The following is an 18,376-nucleotide window of genomic DNA, read 5'->3' as shown; positions in this document are numbered from 1 at the left end:
ATAAAGCCAGGAAAGCATATTATTTACACATAATCATTTAGCATAGAATAGATGCATACATGTTGTAGCGTGCCTTCCCTAGCTGCGCCCGAACCGAACAAGAACAAGTCTTTAGGACTCCAAATGTCGTCCCTCCGTAGATAGTCCACAGTACGTCCGGATCCGCCTCAAGTTAGACCAACTAGAATCGCCCTTAAGGTGCTTAGGAATTTCGGCTAGTGTTTGCAAGTGTATGGCTGATTTTTATTTCAAAATCTTACCCTTTGAATACTTCAATCGTCCCCATAAATTGTGACGCTAGGCACCTATTTATAGGAGTATGGAAAAGGAATTGTAATCCTACTAGGATGTGGATTTTCTAGTTAGAACTTTATTAGGACTCTAAATAACAAAACAAATCTAATAGGATTAGGATTTTAATCTTTGCACAAATCCTAATAGGATTAGGATTTCCCGCACAAGCATTGCACAAGCCGTGCACCCGCGCAAGCCTTGCGGCCCACGACAGGCGCACAGCCCACGCTGCTGTGCTCTCGCGCGCGCGCGCCCTTGGCTGGGCCTGGTCGAGGCGTGCGTTGGTGCGTGCGGCTCGCTGGGCGATGGCCTGGCTTCGTGCTGGGCCTTGGTCTAGCGGGCCTCATCCGATGCTAATTCGTACGATACGCTTCCGATTAAATTCCCGATTCCGGAATTCATTTCCGATACGAACAATATTTCATATTTCCGATTCCGGAATTAATTTCCGTTTCGAACAAATATTTAATATTTCCGTTTCCGGAATTATTTTCCGATTCCGATAATATTTCCGATTCTGACAATATTTCCGTTTCCGGCAATATTTCTGTTTCCGGCAATATTTCCGATTCCGGCAATATTTCCATTTCCGATAATATTTTCCGATACGTACCATGTTTCCGTTTCGGCAACATCTACGACTTGGATAATATTTATATTTCCGATACGATCCATATTTCCGTTTCCAGCAATATCATCGTTTCCGGAGTATTCATTTCTTGCTTGTGACGATCTCAGCTCCCACTGAAACCAAGATCCGTCGATTCCGAATATCCATAGATAGAGTATTTAATGCCATTAAATACTTGATCCGTTTACGTACTATTTGTGTGACCCTACGGGTTCAGTCAAGAGTAAGCTGTGGATTAATATCATTAATTCCACTTGAACTGAAGCGGCCTCTAGCTAGGCATTCAGCTCACTTGATCTCACTGAATTATTAACTTGTTAATTAATACTGAACCGCATTTATTAGACTTAACATAGAATGCATACTTGGACCAAGGGCATTATTTCCTTTAGTTTCCCACTTGTCCTTAGGGACAAGTGTGCATTTCCTAATTCCTTTGTCGCTCGATGCTTGCTCTTGAACATAAGGTAAGAGTTGTCATCCTTATTATGTCCAGAGGTGTTTCTCAGTTTCAGAGTTCAACTGATCAAATTAACAGATAATCATAGCCTATGATTCATCCGAGCACGGCCATGCATTTCACAGTTTCTAGCTCTCCGAGTGGCCTTGTACAACTTTTAAGCATCTCATCCCGATTTATGGGAGGACAATCCCAATCTTGCGATCTTGAGATTAAACTTCGTTTGATAGGTGATTATCTGAGCATTGCCTTTATAGCCTCCTTTTACGGTGCGACGGTTGGTCAACGTCAAAGTAGCCAGTTCTCAAACAAGTAATCTCAAATCACTCAGGTATTGAGGATTTAGTGTCTAATAATTTTAATGAAATTTACTTATGACAGATTTTCATCTCTTACAGTAAAGTTTCATAGGTCTGTCCGATACTAGTCTTCCCAAAGTAAGTATCTATGCAAATGATTATGACATTGCCATGTCCACATAGTTCAAGAAACAGAACTACTAGTCATCTTGCATTCTAGTCGTCTAACGTTTTCTATGCGTCCAATTTTATAGAAAACTCCGACCAGGGACCATTTTCAACTTTTGACATTCAAGTTCACTTGATAGACATTTCTTGGTCACAAGACTGGTCCTGACAGTCTATCTTGAATATATCGTCAATTTGAAGGGACTCATCATTTAATAAACCACAAATTAAATGGAAAAATGAATTCTATTCATTTATTGTGAATGATTAACCAATAATGTTTTACAAAGATTTAAACTCTAAAACTTTAAAACATTAAACAAGGATATCAAAGCCATTCTCCAATATGCTTGATTCCCATAGCTGCAGTGTGCGAGTTGTGGTTCGCCTGCGGCAGAGGTTTAGTCAATGGATCTGATATGTTGTCATCAGTTCCAATCTTGCTTATCTCGACTTCTTTTCTTTCAACGAACTCTCGTAGAAGGTGAAATCTACGAAGTACATGCTTGACTCTCTGGTGGTGTCTAGGCTCCTTTGCCTGTGCAATAGCTCCGTTATTATCACAATACAGGGCTATTGGTCCTTTAATGGAGGGGACTACACCAAGTTCGCCTATGAACTTCCTTAGCCATATAGCTTCCTTTGCTGCTTCATGTGCAGCAATGTACTCCGCTTCAGTTGTAGAATCCGCAATGGTGCTTTGCTTAGCACTTTTCCAGCTTACTGCACCTCCGTTGAGGCAGAAGACAAACCCAGACTGTGATCTGAAATCATCTTTGTCGGTTTGGAAACTTGCGTCCGTATAGCCTTTAACAATTAATTCATCATCTCCACCATAGACCAGGAAGTCATCTTTGTGCCTTTTCAGGTACTTCAGAATATTCTTGGCAGCAGTCCAATGCGCCTCTCCTGGGTCTGACTGGTATCTGCTCGTAGCACTGAGTGCGTACGCAACATCCGGGCGTGTACATATCATAGCATACATTATTGAACCAATCAATGATGCATATGGAATCCCATTCATTCGTCTACGCTCATAAAGTGTTTTTGGGCACTGAGTCTTGCTTAGAGTTATTCCATGAGACATGGGTAGGTAGCCTCGCTTGGAGTCTGCCATCTTGAACCTATCAAGCACCTTATTGATATAAGTGCTTTGACTAAGTCCAATCATCTTTTTAGATCTATCTCTGTAAATCTTGATGCCCAATATGTACTGTGCTTCTCCTAGATCCTTTATCGAAAAACATTTTCCAAGCCAAATCTTGACAGAGTTCAACATAGGAATGTCATTTCCGATAAGTAATATGTCGTCGACATATAATACTAGAAAAGCAATTTTGCTCCCACTGACCTTCTTGTATACACAAGATTCGTCTGCGTTCTTGATGAAACCAAAGTCACTGACTGCTTCATCAAAACGTATATTCCAGCTCCTTGATGCCTGCTTCAATCCATAGATTTATTTCTTTAGCTTGCATACCTTTTTAGCATTCTTTGGATCCTCAAAACCTTCAGGCTGTGTCATAAACACAGTTTCTGTTAAAACACCGTTTAAGAAAGCAGTTTTGACATCCATCTGCCATATTTCGTAATCGTAATATGCAGCGATTGCTAACATTATCCGAATAGACTTTAGTATTGCAGCTGGTGAAAAGGTTTCATCGTAATCCACGCCGTGGACTTGCCTGTAACCTTTTGCAACCAATCTAGCTTTGAAAACTTCAAGTTTCCCATCCTTGTCCTTTTTCAGTTTGAAAACCCATTTGCTTCCAATGGCTTGGTAGCCATCTGGCAAATCGACCAAATCCCATACTTGGTTTTCAGACATGGAGTCTAATTCAGATTGCATGGCTTCTTGCCATTGCTTGGAGCTAGGGCTCGTCATAGCTTGTTTGTAAGTCGCAGGTTCATCACTTTCAAGTAATAGAACGTCATAGCTCTCGTTCGTCAAAATACCTAAGTACCTTTCCGGTTGAGATCTATATCTTTGCGATCTACGCGGGGTAACATTTCTAGATTGACCATGATTCTCACCAGATACTTCTAAAGATCTATGAGTTTCATCCTGAATGTCATCTTGAGCATTCTCTAGAGTTTGTTGTTCGACTCGAATTTCTTCGAGGTCTACTTTTCTCCCACTTGTCATTTTGGAAATGTGATCTTTCTCCAAAAAGACACCATCTCGAGCAACAAACACCTTGTTCTCAGATGTATTGTAGAAGTAATACCCCTTTGTTTCCTTTGGATAGCCCACAAGGATTCATTTGTCAGATTTCGGATGAAGTTTGTCTAAAATTAATCGTTTGACGTATACTTCACATCCCCAAATCTTAAGAAAAGACACATTTGGAGGCTTTCCAAACCATAACTCATATGGAGTCTTTTCGACAGCTTTAGACGAAGCTCTATTTATAGTGAGTGCAGCTGTATTTAGTGCATGTCCCCAAAATTCTATTGGAAGTTCGGCCTGACCCATCATTAACCTGACCATGTCTAGCAAGGTTCTGTTCCTCCGTTCTGACACACCGTTCCATTGTGGTGTTCCAGGAGGAGTCAATTCTGATAGAATTCCACATTCTTTCAGATGGTCATCAAATTCATAGCTCAGATATTCACCGCCTTTATCAGACCGCAGTGCCTTAATCTTCTTGCCTAATTGATTCTCTACTTCACTCTGAAATTCCTTGAATTTGTCAAAGGATTCAGACTTATGCTTCATTAGGTAGACATAACCATATCTACTGAAATCATCAGTGAAAGTGATAAAGTAGCTGAAACCACCTCTAGCATTTGTACTCATTGGTCCACATACATCTGTATGGATTAAACCCAATAGTTCAGTTGCTCTTTCTCCAACTTTAGAGAAAGGTTGCTTTGTCATTTTGCCAAGTAAACATGATTCGCATTTACCATAATCTTCTTAGTCAAATGGTTCTAGAATTCCTTCCTTTTGAAGTCTTTCTAAGCGTTTCAAGTTTATATGGCATAATCGACAATGCCACAGATAGGTGAGATCTGAATCATCCTTTTTGGCCTTTTTGGTATTTATGTTATAAACTTGTTTGTCGTGATCTAATAAATAAAGTCCATTGACTAATCTAGCAGATCCATAAAACATCTCTTTAAAATAAAACGAACAACTATTGTCTTTTATTAAAAAGGAAAATCCCTTAGCATCTAAGCAAGAAACTGAAATGATGTTTTTAGTAAGACTTGGAACATGGAAACATTTTTCCAGTTCCAAAACTAGCCTGGAGGGCAACGACAAATAATAAGTTCCTACAGCTAATGCAGCAATCCGTGCTCCATTTCCCACTCGTAGGTCGACTTCACCCTTGCTTAACTTTCTACTTCTTCTTAGTCCCTGTGGATTGGAACATAAGTGTGAGCCACAACCTGTATCTAATACTCAAGAAGTTGAATTAGCAAGTATACAGTCTATAACGAAAATACCTGAAGATGGAACGACTGTTCTGTTCTTCTGATATTCCTTTAGCTTTGAACATTCTCTTTTGTAATGGCCTATTCCATTACAATAAAGACAGCTTGATGTGGACTTGTCCTGCTTTGATTTAGCATTGCCCTTGGACTTTCCACTTTTCTTGAACGGTCTTCCTCTAGCCTTGAGTAAATCTTTGGCTTCACAGTCCAGTATTATCTCAGCCTTTCTGACAAGGTGAACAAATTCTGCAACTGTTTCTTCTCTTGGTTCACTTAGGTATAGTTGCTTGAAGCGACCAAACCCACTGTGTAGTGAATTGAGCAAGATAGAGACTACCATCCTTTCGCTTATTGGTGTTCCTAGTAGACTTAGGCGATCAAAGTATGAACGCATAAGATCCACATGGAACCTCAGTGGGATGCCTACCCTCTGTTTAGAGCGAAGGAGCTGAACATGTGTTTCTTGGACTTCCGTCCTATAACACCTGTTGGGAGAACTGACCTTAAGACCAGACATTGATTCAATCAACTCATGGACGTTTAGGTCCCTGTCCTCCGTGCTCCCACGACAGATATCCCTCAGATTCTTGATGAGCGTAAAAGGTTCATAAGCTACAAACCTTCTAGCCCATTCATCAGGGATATTGTTCAGCATGAGACTCATAACCTTTTTGAGATCCGCATCCCAGGCGAAAAATCTTTCAGGGGTCATGTCTCTGGCATAGTAGCTTGGCATGGGATGTAACAGTACATACTCAAGTCCATTGAGTCTGACTATTTCAACTAGCTTAGCTTCCCATTCAAGAAAATTTGCTAGGTTCAGCTTGACCATAAGCTCAGAACCCATGATGATGTTTTGATTGTTGTTTGCCATAGTTAAAACTACAATTGAAAAGAATAAACAAATAAATAACCATTCACAGTTTCTCTTAATAAACTTAAATTCTAGCATACATGCATAATTCAATGTTCATTAAGCATTTTATTCAAGTTATGTGTTCCGGCAGGTGTGAATAAAATGATTCCAAGATCCTAAAATCATTGAAGAATTAAGCACAGTTTGTCGACTTAATCCTAAAACATCTTAGGTAAGCAAAAGCCTTTTGCTAATAGTCTAGAAACTATTCTTGGTTGATAGGTACGTCTAAGAACTTATTAGGTAAACCTATCGATTTTGCCACGACATAAAAGGACTCCTTACTTATATCGTTGAGTTTCACCAAAACTAACATGTACTCACAATTATTTGTGTACCTTGCCCCTTTAGGACCAACAAGTAACACCTCGCTGAGCGAAAACTATTACTAGATTGATGTAAAGGATATCCAAGCAAGTGTATATTTTGGCATGGCACCTTTTAACTCAATTTTTAAGTTTGGAACTTAAGGCTCTTACTATGTTGGTTAGATTTTAAGTGAATAAAATCCTTAATCATGCAACATAATCAAGCTTTGATCTCATGCATATTTAAGACATATTTAAAAAGCAATAAATAACTTAAAACATGCATAAGATAAATGTGATCTAGTATGGCCCGACTTCATCTTGAAGCTTTGACTTCAAAGTCCGTCTTGAAAATCTCCGTGGGAGGCACCATTTTCTTCAAATAGGATAAGCTATAATTAAACTAATTACAACTATTTGATGGTACGCAGACCATATTTGAATTGAAAAATAATTTTGGTACTTTAGACCAATTACATTCAAATTAATGGTACGCAGACCATATTTTCTATCCTATTTGGGCCATACTAGTCACTTCATAACCTGCAAAACAGTACATATACAATATATACCATTAACCCATTCATTATCATGAATGGCCCACATAGCTGGTTAGTAAAACATGTTATGCATCACATAAATATTTGCAGCAATTAATCAAGGGCACCAATAATCTACAAATTATTCAGTCCTTATTAATTCTAATCAAGTTGTTTTAACCTTAAGGATTTGTAGACCTAATCAAGAGTTTATGACTAAAAGGGCTCCCACTTAAACCAATAAATTGATATGCTTTACTAATTTTAAACATGAAAATGTATTTCTAGTCTAACCGGAAACATACAAATTTAATTAAAATTTAAAGCTCATATAAATTTATAATTGAATCCGCTTATTTAATTTATTTTTCAGTCGTATTTAAATTAATTCATGATTTTAATTTTAGTAAAATAATTAGAATAAATAAAATTTATTATAATTACAATATTCAAAATTAAAATCCAAGAAAACAATTTAAATTATTAATTTTAAAATTAATTAAAATTACAAAAACTAAAAATTTCAAATTAAAATTTTAAAACGATCTAATCGTAACGCAACAACCCCACGCAACGCACAACCATGGGCCACACGCACACAGTCATCGCTGGCCATGTGCGCGCAGCCCATGCGCTGCGTCGCATTGCTGCTGCATTCCATCGCAAGGCATCCGAGGCACGCTTGGCCTCTGGCTCGCTGCGCGCCTGCCCTCGTCGCACGCGAGCTTGCGCTCATCGCACGAGGCAGTGGCATGCGAGCTGGCGCTCGCTGCGCGCGAGCGATCGATGCTGGGCGTAGCGCTCGTGGCACGCGAGCTTGCGCTCGCTGCGCGCGAGGCTCCGCACGCTTGCGTGAGGCAGTGCGCACTGTGGCGTAGCTCGCTTGCTGCCCACACGCGACTGCTCGTGCCTTGCTCTCGCCCTTGCCCATTCGCCCATCGCATACAGTCCACGACACAAGGCAGGGCTGCTGCCTTGTGCTCGTGCACCATGCACTTGCTTGCTGCATTCGTACCGCATGGGCGACGAGCTCCCTTGCTCGTCGTCGCATGCCCGCACTATACAACACCCCTTAAGGGTAACACGTAGCGTCCATTGCTTTGTGCGTGTAAGTTATATGAGCGAATCGCATAAAAATTAAAAGTTTTATTTTCAAAATTAATGACAAATTAATAAATCATATTAATTTCATAATTTTAGGGCGAAAAATCGAAAATTTATTAATTTATTGATTTTCGATTAACATGGATTCAAGTCTAGGTCATAAAAATTTAAAATTTAACATAAATTTACAATTTTTATGGTGGTTTTTAATCATAGGTATCTAATTAAATTATACTCCCTCCGTATTTTTTTAAGAGATACACTTGGCTGGGCACGGGTATTAAGAAGAATTATTAAATGAAATAAAATAATAAAGCAAGTGGGGTTGGATAGATATTTTAATAATTAAATATGTGGGGACTATGTAATTTGGTGGGTGGAGGGTGGGGTGGGTTTATGAAAATATTTGTTTAATAGGATGGTGGGTGATAGGGTATATTAGATGTATTATTTAATTAGATGGTGGGGTTGATAAGTTACTAAAAATGGCAAGTGTATCTCTTAAATAAATACGGCCGGAAAAGGCAAGTGTATCCCTTAAAAAAATACAGAGGGAGTAACTAATTATGAAAATCAAATTAATTCTAAATTATTCCAATTTTCAACAAATTAATCAAAATTACAAATTAGATTGCATAATTAACAAGGCTAGGCATTCAAACTTGTTAAACATATACAGTAGGTCAATTAAAAATTCAAGATTTAACAACAAGAATCGCAAATATTTAATTTAACATCTTAAATTTACGAAATTTTGCATTCGAAAAACTAAAACCTCCGAAAAGTCATAGTTAGGCTTCGAATTTGAGAATTCTGGGTTCGGTCGAAAAATACTAATTTTGTCAAAATTTTAGAATGCCTTTTACATGCGGAATTGACACAAAAATCACTCGATTTGGATGAGTAACGAAGAAACTGCCGAAAAACTGCGTACGTATAATTAAATAAACGCAATTTGCAATTAATTAACAATTACAAAAATTAATCATCCCTTTTAATTCTTGCAAATTTGTAATATTTAACCATGTTTATGCAATTTAGATTATGAAAATAATAAGAGGCTCGTGATACCACTGTTAGGTTATGATACATATGACAATTCATAAATCATGCGGAAAAACCATAAAGCCAGGAAAGCATATTATTTACACATAATCATTTAGCATAGAATAGATGCATACTGAAGGAAATAATGCCCTTGGTCCAAGTATGCATTCTATGTTAAGTCTAATAAATGCGGTTCAGTATTAATTAACAAGTTAATAATTCAGTGAGATCAAGTGAGCTGAATGCCTAGCTAGAGGCCGCTTCAGTTCAAGTGGAATTAATGATATTAATCCACAGCTTACTCTTGACTGAACCCGTAGGGTCACACAAATAGTACGTAAACGGATCAAGTATTTAATGGCATTAAATACTCTATCTATGGATATTCGGAATCGACGGATCTTGGTTTCAGTGGGAGCTGAGATCGTCACAGGCAAGAAATGAATACTCCGGAAACGATGATATTGCCGGAAACGGAAATATGGATCGTATCAGAAATATAAATATTATCCAAGTCGTAGATGTTGCCGGAAACGGAAACATGGTACGTATCGGAAAATATTATCGGAAATGGAAATATTGCCAGAATCGGAAATATTGCCGGAAACGGAAATATTGTCAGAATCGGAAATATTATCGGAATCGGAAAATAATTCCGGAAACGGAAATATTAAATATTTGTTCGAAACGGAAATTAATTCCGGAATCGGAAATATTAAATATTGTTCGTATCGGAAATGAATTCCGGAATCGGAAATTTAATCGGAAGCGTATCGTACGAATAAGCATCGGACGAGGCCTGCCGGACGAGGGCCCAGCACGAAGCCAGGCCATCGCCCATCAAGCAAAAGCGCGCCACACGAACAGCCAAGGCCACGCCAGGCCCAGCGCAAGGCCAGGCCCAGCAGGCCGTGGCAGCGCGCACAGCGCGCGCAGGAGCTACGTGGGCTTGTAGCTCGCGTAGGCCTCGCTGCGTGGGCTGCTGCTCGCACGCACGCGCATGGGCGGCCCATCGTGGCTGCCGTGTGTGTGTGCGTAAGTGTTTGTGTTCATGCACGATTCCTAAAACGTGCAGAGTTCGGTTAATGATTAAATTCCTAATTCTATTTGATAAATTAATTAATTAGAGTTCTTGTAGGATTCTAGGTTTAATTAATTTGTATCTGAATAGGATTCCAATTCCCTTTCCATACCCCTATAAATATGTGGCCTGGATTCACAATTTATAACGAGTTTTTCAAAGTATTCAAAGTGAGTTTTTGAGAGAAAAATTCAGTCACACATCTTGCTCAAAAGTGCCGAAAATTCTAGTACCTTAAGGGCGATTCTAGTTGGTCAATCTTAAGGCGGATCCGGACGTGCTGTGGACTATCTACGGAGGGACGACACTTGGAGTCCTAAAGACTTGTTCTTGCTCGGTTCGGGCGCAGCTAGGGAGGGCACGCAACAAAGAGTATGCATCTAAATTATGCTATATGATTATGTGTAAATAATATGTATTCCTGGGTTAATGGTTGTTTCCGCATGATTTATGTAATATCATATGTATCATAACCTAACAGTGGTATCACGAGCCCCTTATTATTTTCATAATCTAATTTGCATAAACATGGTTAAATATTACAAATTTGCAAGAATCAAAAGGGGTGATTAATTTTCGTAATTGTTAATTAATTGCAAATTGCGTTTATTTAATTATACGTACGCAGTTTTTCGGCAGTTTCTTCGTTACTCATCCAAATCGAGTGATTTTTGTGTCAATTCCGCATGTAAAAGACATTCTAAAATTTTGACAAAAATAGTTTTTTTCTGCCGAACCCAGAATTCTCAAATTCGAAGCCTAACTATGACTTTTCGAAGGTTTTAGTTTTTCGAATGCAAAATTTCGTAAATTTAAGATGTTAAATTAAATATTTGCGAATCTTGTTGATAAATCTTAAATTTTTGATTGACCTACTGTATATGTTTAACAAGTTTGAATGCCTAGCCTTGTTAATTATGCAATCTAATTTGTAATTATGATTAATTTGTTGAAAATTAGAATAATTTAGAATTAATTTGATTTTCATAATTAATTATAATTTAATTAGAAACCTATGATTAAAAACCACCATAAAAATTGTAAATTTATGATAAATTTTAAATTTTTATGACCTAGACTTGAATCCATAACAATCGGAAATCAATTGAATAATAAATTTTCGATTTTTCGCCCTAAAATTATGAAATTAATATTATTTATTAATTTGTCATTAATTTTAAAATAAATTTTAAATTTTTATGCGATTCGTTCATAAAACTTGCACGCACAAAGCAATGGACGCTTCGTGTTACCCTTAAGGGGTGTTGTATAGTGCGGGCACGCGACGACGAGCAAGGGAGCTCGTCGCCCGTGCGGCACGATTGCAATGAGCAAGGGCGTAGTGCACGAGCACAAGGCAGCAGCCCTGCCTTGTGTCGTGGGCCACGAGCTATGAACAAATGGGCATGGGCGAAAGGCAAGCCAAGGCAGTCGCGTGTGGGCAGCAAGCGAGCTGCGCCACGACGCGCACTGCCTCGCGCAAGAGCGCGCAGCCTCGCGCGCAGCGAGCGCAAGCTCGCGTGCCACGAGCGCTGCGCCCAGCGTTGCTCGCGCGCACAGCGAGTGATGTCGCGCGCCCAGCGAGCGATGTCGCGCGCACAGCGAGCGATGGCTCGCGCGCACAGCGAGCGATGGCTCGCGCGCACAGCGAGCGATGGCTCGCGAGCACAGCGAGCAATGGCTCGCGCGCACAGCGAGCGCTGGCGAGCGCGCACTGCGAGCGATGGCTCGCGTGCGACGAGCGCTGGCGCGCGCGCGCAGCGAGCACCCCAGCGTGCGATGGCTTGTGATGGGAGATGCAGCAGCTATGCGACGAGCGCATGGGCTGCGCGCACATGGCCAGCAATGGCTATGTGCGTGCGGCCCATGGGCGTGCAATGCGTAGGGTGTTTGCGTTACGATTAGATCGTTTTGAATGTTTAATTTGAAAATTTCAGTTCACGTAATTTTAATTAATTTTAAAATTAACAATTTAAATTATTTTCTTGGATTTTAATTTTGAATATTGTAATTATAATAAATTTTATTTATTCTAATTATTTTACTAAAATTAAAATCATGAATTAATTTAAATAACGACTGAAATTAAATTAAATTTTTTGGATTCAATTATAAATTTATATGAGCTTTAAATTTTAAATTAAAATTGTATGTTTCCGGTTAGACTTGAAATACATTTTTATGTTTAAAATTAGTAAAGCATATGAATTTATTGGTTTAAGTGGGAGCCCTTTTTAGTCATAAACTCTTGATTAGGTCTACAAATCCTTAAGGTTAAAACAACTTGATTAGAATTAATAAGGACTGAATAATTGGTAGATTGTTGGTGCCCTTGATTAATTGCTGCAAATGTTTACGTGATGCATAATGTGTTTTACTAACCAGCTATGTGGGCCATTCATGATAATGAATGGGTGAATGGTATATATATTATATATGTACTGTTTTGCAGGTTATGAAGTGACTAGTATGGCCCAAATAGGATAGAAAATATGGTCTGCGTACCATTAATTTGAATGTAATTGGTCTAAAGTACCAAAGTTGTTTTTCAACTCAAATATGGTCTGCGTACCATCAAATAGTTGTAATTAGTTATAGCTTATCCTATTTGAAGAAAATGGTGCCTCCCACGGAGATTTTCAAGACGGACTTTGAAGTCAAAGCTTCAAGATGAAGTCGGGCCATACTAGATCACATTTATCTTATGCATGTTTTAAGTTATTTATTGCTTTTAAATATGTCTTAAAATGCATGAGATCAAAAGCTTGATTATGTTGCATGATTAAGGATTTTAGTTCACTTAAAATCTAACCAACATAGTAAGAGCCTTAAGTTCCAAACTTAAAAAAATTGAGTTATAAGGTGCCATGCCAAAATATACACTTGCTTGGATATCCTTTACATCAATCTAGTAATAGCTTTCACTCAGCGAGGTGTTACTTATTGGTCCTAAAGGGGCAAGGTACACAAATAATTGTGAGTACATGTTAGTTTTGGTGAAACTCAACGATATAAGTAAGGAGTCCTTTTATGTCGTGGCAAAATCGATAGGTTTACCTAATAAGTTCTTAGACGTACCTATCAACCAAGAATAGTTTCTAGACTATTAGCAAAAGGCTTTTGCTTACCTAAGATGTTTTAGGATTAAGTCGACAAACTGTGCTTAGTTCTTCAATGATTTTAGGATCTTGGAATCATTTTATTCACACCTGCTGGAACACATAATTCGAATAAAATGCTAATGACTTGTTTGAATTGCATGGTTGCTTTAATTTCAAGTTATTATTCATGATAAATGTTTAGACTTTGCATGCTTCAATGTATGTTTTAATTATTGTTTATAATTAAATATCTTGCACTGCAGTAAATCCTTTTAGAAAGGTAACAGTAAATTTCCTCGATTGGTAGTGAATCCAAGAACGATTCACGGAAATGAGAGAAAGTGAGCAATTTAATATGTACGTTTCTTTTAGCGACTTTTATGGTTGTTTTCGAATATCAAAATCGAATGGCAAACCAATTGGTGCTTGTGAATTCAAAATACAATGTAGTTTTGAGATCATAAAGCATTGAGTTTAATACGCTCAGCTTTACCAATGGTTAACAACCTAATATCTTTGTCCATTTAATTCTCGAATGAGTCTAGTCCCTAGACATTCGAATAGATCGATGCTTAGAGAACTTTAGAAGCTTCTGGTAAGATCATCTAGTTGAAACAAAATATTCAACATAAATTAAAATGGTAAAGAACCTTGTTGGTGACATTGGACATGTCTAACAAAGTATAAAAGTCAACACTAAAGAATTCAATTCTTAAGACTATAAGAAAAGGTACAAGAAATAGGAAAACGAGGAACATATGAAAGGAATTTACGATTCCGCTTCTACCTATAAGTTCATGTTTAAAGAGAAGTGACCTAGCAATCAAACTTCCTTGGTATCATATACCACTTGAGGTTCTTACTTCGGTAAAAACTCAAACAATGGAAGCTAGGATACACTAATGACCTACAAGTGGGAAATGAAGCATGGCAATGCTACATTAGTTGTAGGGTCATCTAGTTTGTTTTAAGTCCTTTCAAAGGCTGGAACTAAATGGCTATTTTGTTCCATAATCAGCATACCTAAATTTCTGCTTCAAACACAGAAAGACTCACATTCAAGAAAAACAAAAACAATGTTTGTTTGTTTATTTGAATGAAATGGTCAATTACAGGTTGAGTCAATATGCTTGATTAAAACAAACAACTCTTTAAAGAACTTTACTAGGTTCAAATCAACCCCTTGATTTGAGTTCCACTAATCTTTGGCATTGTTGCTTAGACCATATCAACAAGTTAACATTCAAAAGCTCTATTTTGATGGACTTTTGAAAGTTGATTGATTTCTAGATCATTTTAAGACAACTAGTCTTACTTGTTGAAAGTAACAAAGAATATGAACTATTGTTAGAACTCCTACACGATAGAGTTCAAAGCTAAAGAAAGGTTTTATGACCTTATTATTTCACATGGATTTGAGTGAATATGGGTTTATTTACTCAAAAGTGATATAAGTTGAATCAGTTTGGCTAGTTCAAAGATTCAGAAGTATAAAATCCACTTGGCAAGAAATCATAAAGATCTAGGTTAGATCATGTTGATGATTACTTGAGACCAAATATGATCATCAGTGATTGTGTGTTGTAGTGTCACAATCTAGCTCCATAAGATATGGCATATCTACGTTGGAATAATCGAAGTCAATTAGTACTTGATTCGATCAATGATGGATCATAAAGACTTTTCCTATAATTTCTAAAACAAAATGCTCAACTACCACCAAACTAAACCAAATTCGTCAAAGCTATTGAAAAGTAATTTCAGAATAACTTTTCATAAAATATATCTAGAGAGTTGCAAGACTCAGTGGGAGCTTAGTGTTTGTCATTCGACAAACTAGAACCCAAGTATAGATATATGTTTCATTGTGATTTATTCAAATGAGACACAAGGGTATTGTTTCTACCACGAATTTTTGAGAACATAATGTTTGTTTGCTCGAAATAATGTCCTTTTGGAGATTCGTTTCCAAAATGACAAGTGGGAGAAAATAAACCTCGAAAGTATTCGAGGCGAACAACAAACATAAACGGACATTCCGGAGGCTTTTCGAAGTGCTTCAGAAAATCCGAACTTATTCTTTAAGGACTTTAGAAGTGTCTTTAAAGAATAGACATCTCTTAGAAGACTTTACAAGTGCTTCAAGGAGAACAGAATATTCAAAGGACTTTCAAGTGGCTATTGATATTCTATTGTTTGATGTTCTATACCCTAGTAGGCATAGAGTTCAAGTCACTGGAACTATGAGATTCTTCTATTAGATAGTAAAACATAGAGTTCTGGTCAATAAAACTATGAGATTCTTCTATTAGATAGTGAAGAAACCTACAACTTGCAGTCAAACTATTATCATGTAGATTAATGAGTTTGTGACTTGTAAGAAAGCTATGACAAAACCTAGATTCCCTAAAATGGTTAGAGGCCATATATAGACTCAAATGTTTTAAATGGTTAGAGGCCATAAAACATACTCAATGATTTGATGACAAAATTGAAATTTTGTTGATTTGCAAGAATAGTTTCACACCTATTGGTTGCAAGTTTGTTTTAAGGATAAAAACCATCAAACATTGAATTGTGTTCACACACAAAGCTAGATTAGTTGCTAAAAGTTACAAGCAAATTCACGATGTGGATTGTGTTGAAACCTCATGCAAAATCGTAATGCTTAAGTCTATAATTCAAGCAATGATTGCATATTGGTACATATGCAATTGGATGACAAAACATCTTCCTCAGTCAAATGTTGGAAGAAACTATGTACATGGTATGTCATAGGATTTGTGGATCCAAATAAATGCTTGAAAAGAAAAGCTGGTTTATAAAATCTAAGTACAGATTTAAAGCAAGCAATTGGGAATTAGAAATGTATCTTAGTGAAGCTAATAAGTATTTTAGTTTCATAAAATGTACATGATTCTTATAGATATATAAGAAGTTTAGTGGGAGTACATAAAACTTAATTGGTCCTATGTGTATCACACACATATCTCTCTGTTGTGAAATAACATTCAAATGCTAATGACTTAGATTTTAAATTATTCATCAATGATGGACCAAGGCGAAACTTAGTACATACTGGGTATTAAGATCTATTTACAAAGATCTTATGATATTGTTTTGGATTAAGTAATGGCATTTACTAAATCAAACACGAAAGTCTCCATTGGAGATATTCGACCCATGTGAATAAATCTAAATAAAGGATGTTTGAACTATGTATAAGCATTTACTAAGTTAAACATCAAAGAGTCTAAATGAGATTCATAACCTATATTATATGTCAAAGAATTTAGCCGAATTTAGTATCTACTGAAACTAGATAAGCTAAAGTTACATGAATAGAATTCAATTGGGAATTATTCTCCAAAAGAATTTATCATGTATGATATAATATGAGGATCGCCAAAAACGTATCGTATGACTTTAGGCATGACGAACATATACCAATCTCTATTGATCTAAGTGAAGATCAACTAGATTGAGATCAAGAATACTTATGGTACTTGAAAAGGTACATAGGAATAGTTCTTGATTCAAGGAAATAAAGATATGCTAAATATTGATGCTACACGCATAAACACTGGCAAAGGATCAAGCAAGACCCTTTGGAGTTAACCATTGATAAGGACGAGCTATAGGGCATCGTGTTTTGAAATGGCAACATGGATTGGAGACCATGAGTTGTTGCGTGGGAAATTAAAATATTAATTTCTATGTTCTAAGATACAGCTGGAAAGTCTTCCACATGTCTGTGAACTGCTTGGATAAGTAAATCCAAACAAAGCATCACTAGCAACCTAAACAGTTGAAGTAAAAGTACTTATTGCCTAAGAAGCAATAAAACAGAGTTGTTTATATTAATGAGTTCTTCATTGAACTTGGGTGGATCACATGTCTGCTAACTTGATGGCTCTTCATTGCAAAATGCGTAGAACCACTATCGAAGTAAGAAAGACTAGATCACATAATAAACAAACTCAAAAGATCTTATCATCCTATCTCGAATATCATTCGATGAAAAGGATATTAAGATTGGCAAAGCATGATAACTAAACCTATGCAACAAGTGAGAAGCAACACTCACATTGTAGCACTGGAAATCAAGCATAGCTTTGAATTCCATGAACTGTTTTAAAGATGGGTTTGAGGCCCATGGTTATAAAACATTGGGGTTGAACATTTATCATATATGAAATGTGTTTTCATATTCCATTTAATCTTGGTTTAGTATTAAATGATGAGTCCCTTCAATTTGACAATATATTCAAGATAGACTGTCAGGACCAGTCCTGTGACTAAGAAATGTCTATCAAGTGAACTTGAATGTCAAAAGTTGAAAATGGTCCCTAGTCGGAGTTTTCTATAAAATTGGACGCATAGAAAACGTTAGACGACTAGAATGCAAGATGACTAGTAGTTCTGTTTCTTGAACTATGTGGACATGGCAATGTCATAATCATTTGCATAGATACTTACTTTGGGAAGACTAGTATCGGACAAGACCTATGAAACTTTACTGTAAGAGATGAAAGTCTGTCATAAGTAAATTTCATTAAAATTATTAGACACTAAATCCTCAATACCTGAGTGATTTGAGATTACTTGTTTGAGAACTGGTTGCTTTGACGTTGACCAACCGTCGCACCGTAAAAGGAGGCTATAAAGGCAACGCTCAGGTAATCACCTATCAAACGAAGTCTAATCTCAAAATCGCAAGATTGGGATTGTCCTCCCATAAATCGGGATGAGATGCTTAAAAGTTGTACAAGGCCACTCGGAGAGCTAGAAACTGTGAAATGCATGGCCGTGCTCGGATGAATCATAGGCTATGATTATCTGTTTATTTGATCAGTTGAACTCTGAAACCGAGGAACACCTCTGGACATAATAAGGATGACAACTCTTACCTTATGTTCAAGAGCAAGCATCGAGCGACAAAGGAATTAGGAAATGCACACTTGTCCCTAAGGACAAGTGGGAGACT

Source organism: Spinacia oleracea, chromosome 1 (genome assembly GCF_020520425.1).
Source record: "Spinacia oleracea cultivar Varoflay chromosome 1, BTI_SOV_V1, whole genome shotgun sequence".
Lineage (NCBI taxonomy): Eukaryota > Viridiplantae > Streptophyta > Magnoliopsida > Caryophyllales > Amaranthaceae > Spinacia > Spinacia oleracea.
Note: the sequence above shows the minus strand (reverse complement) of the source record.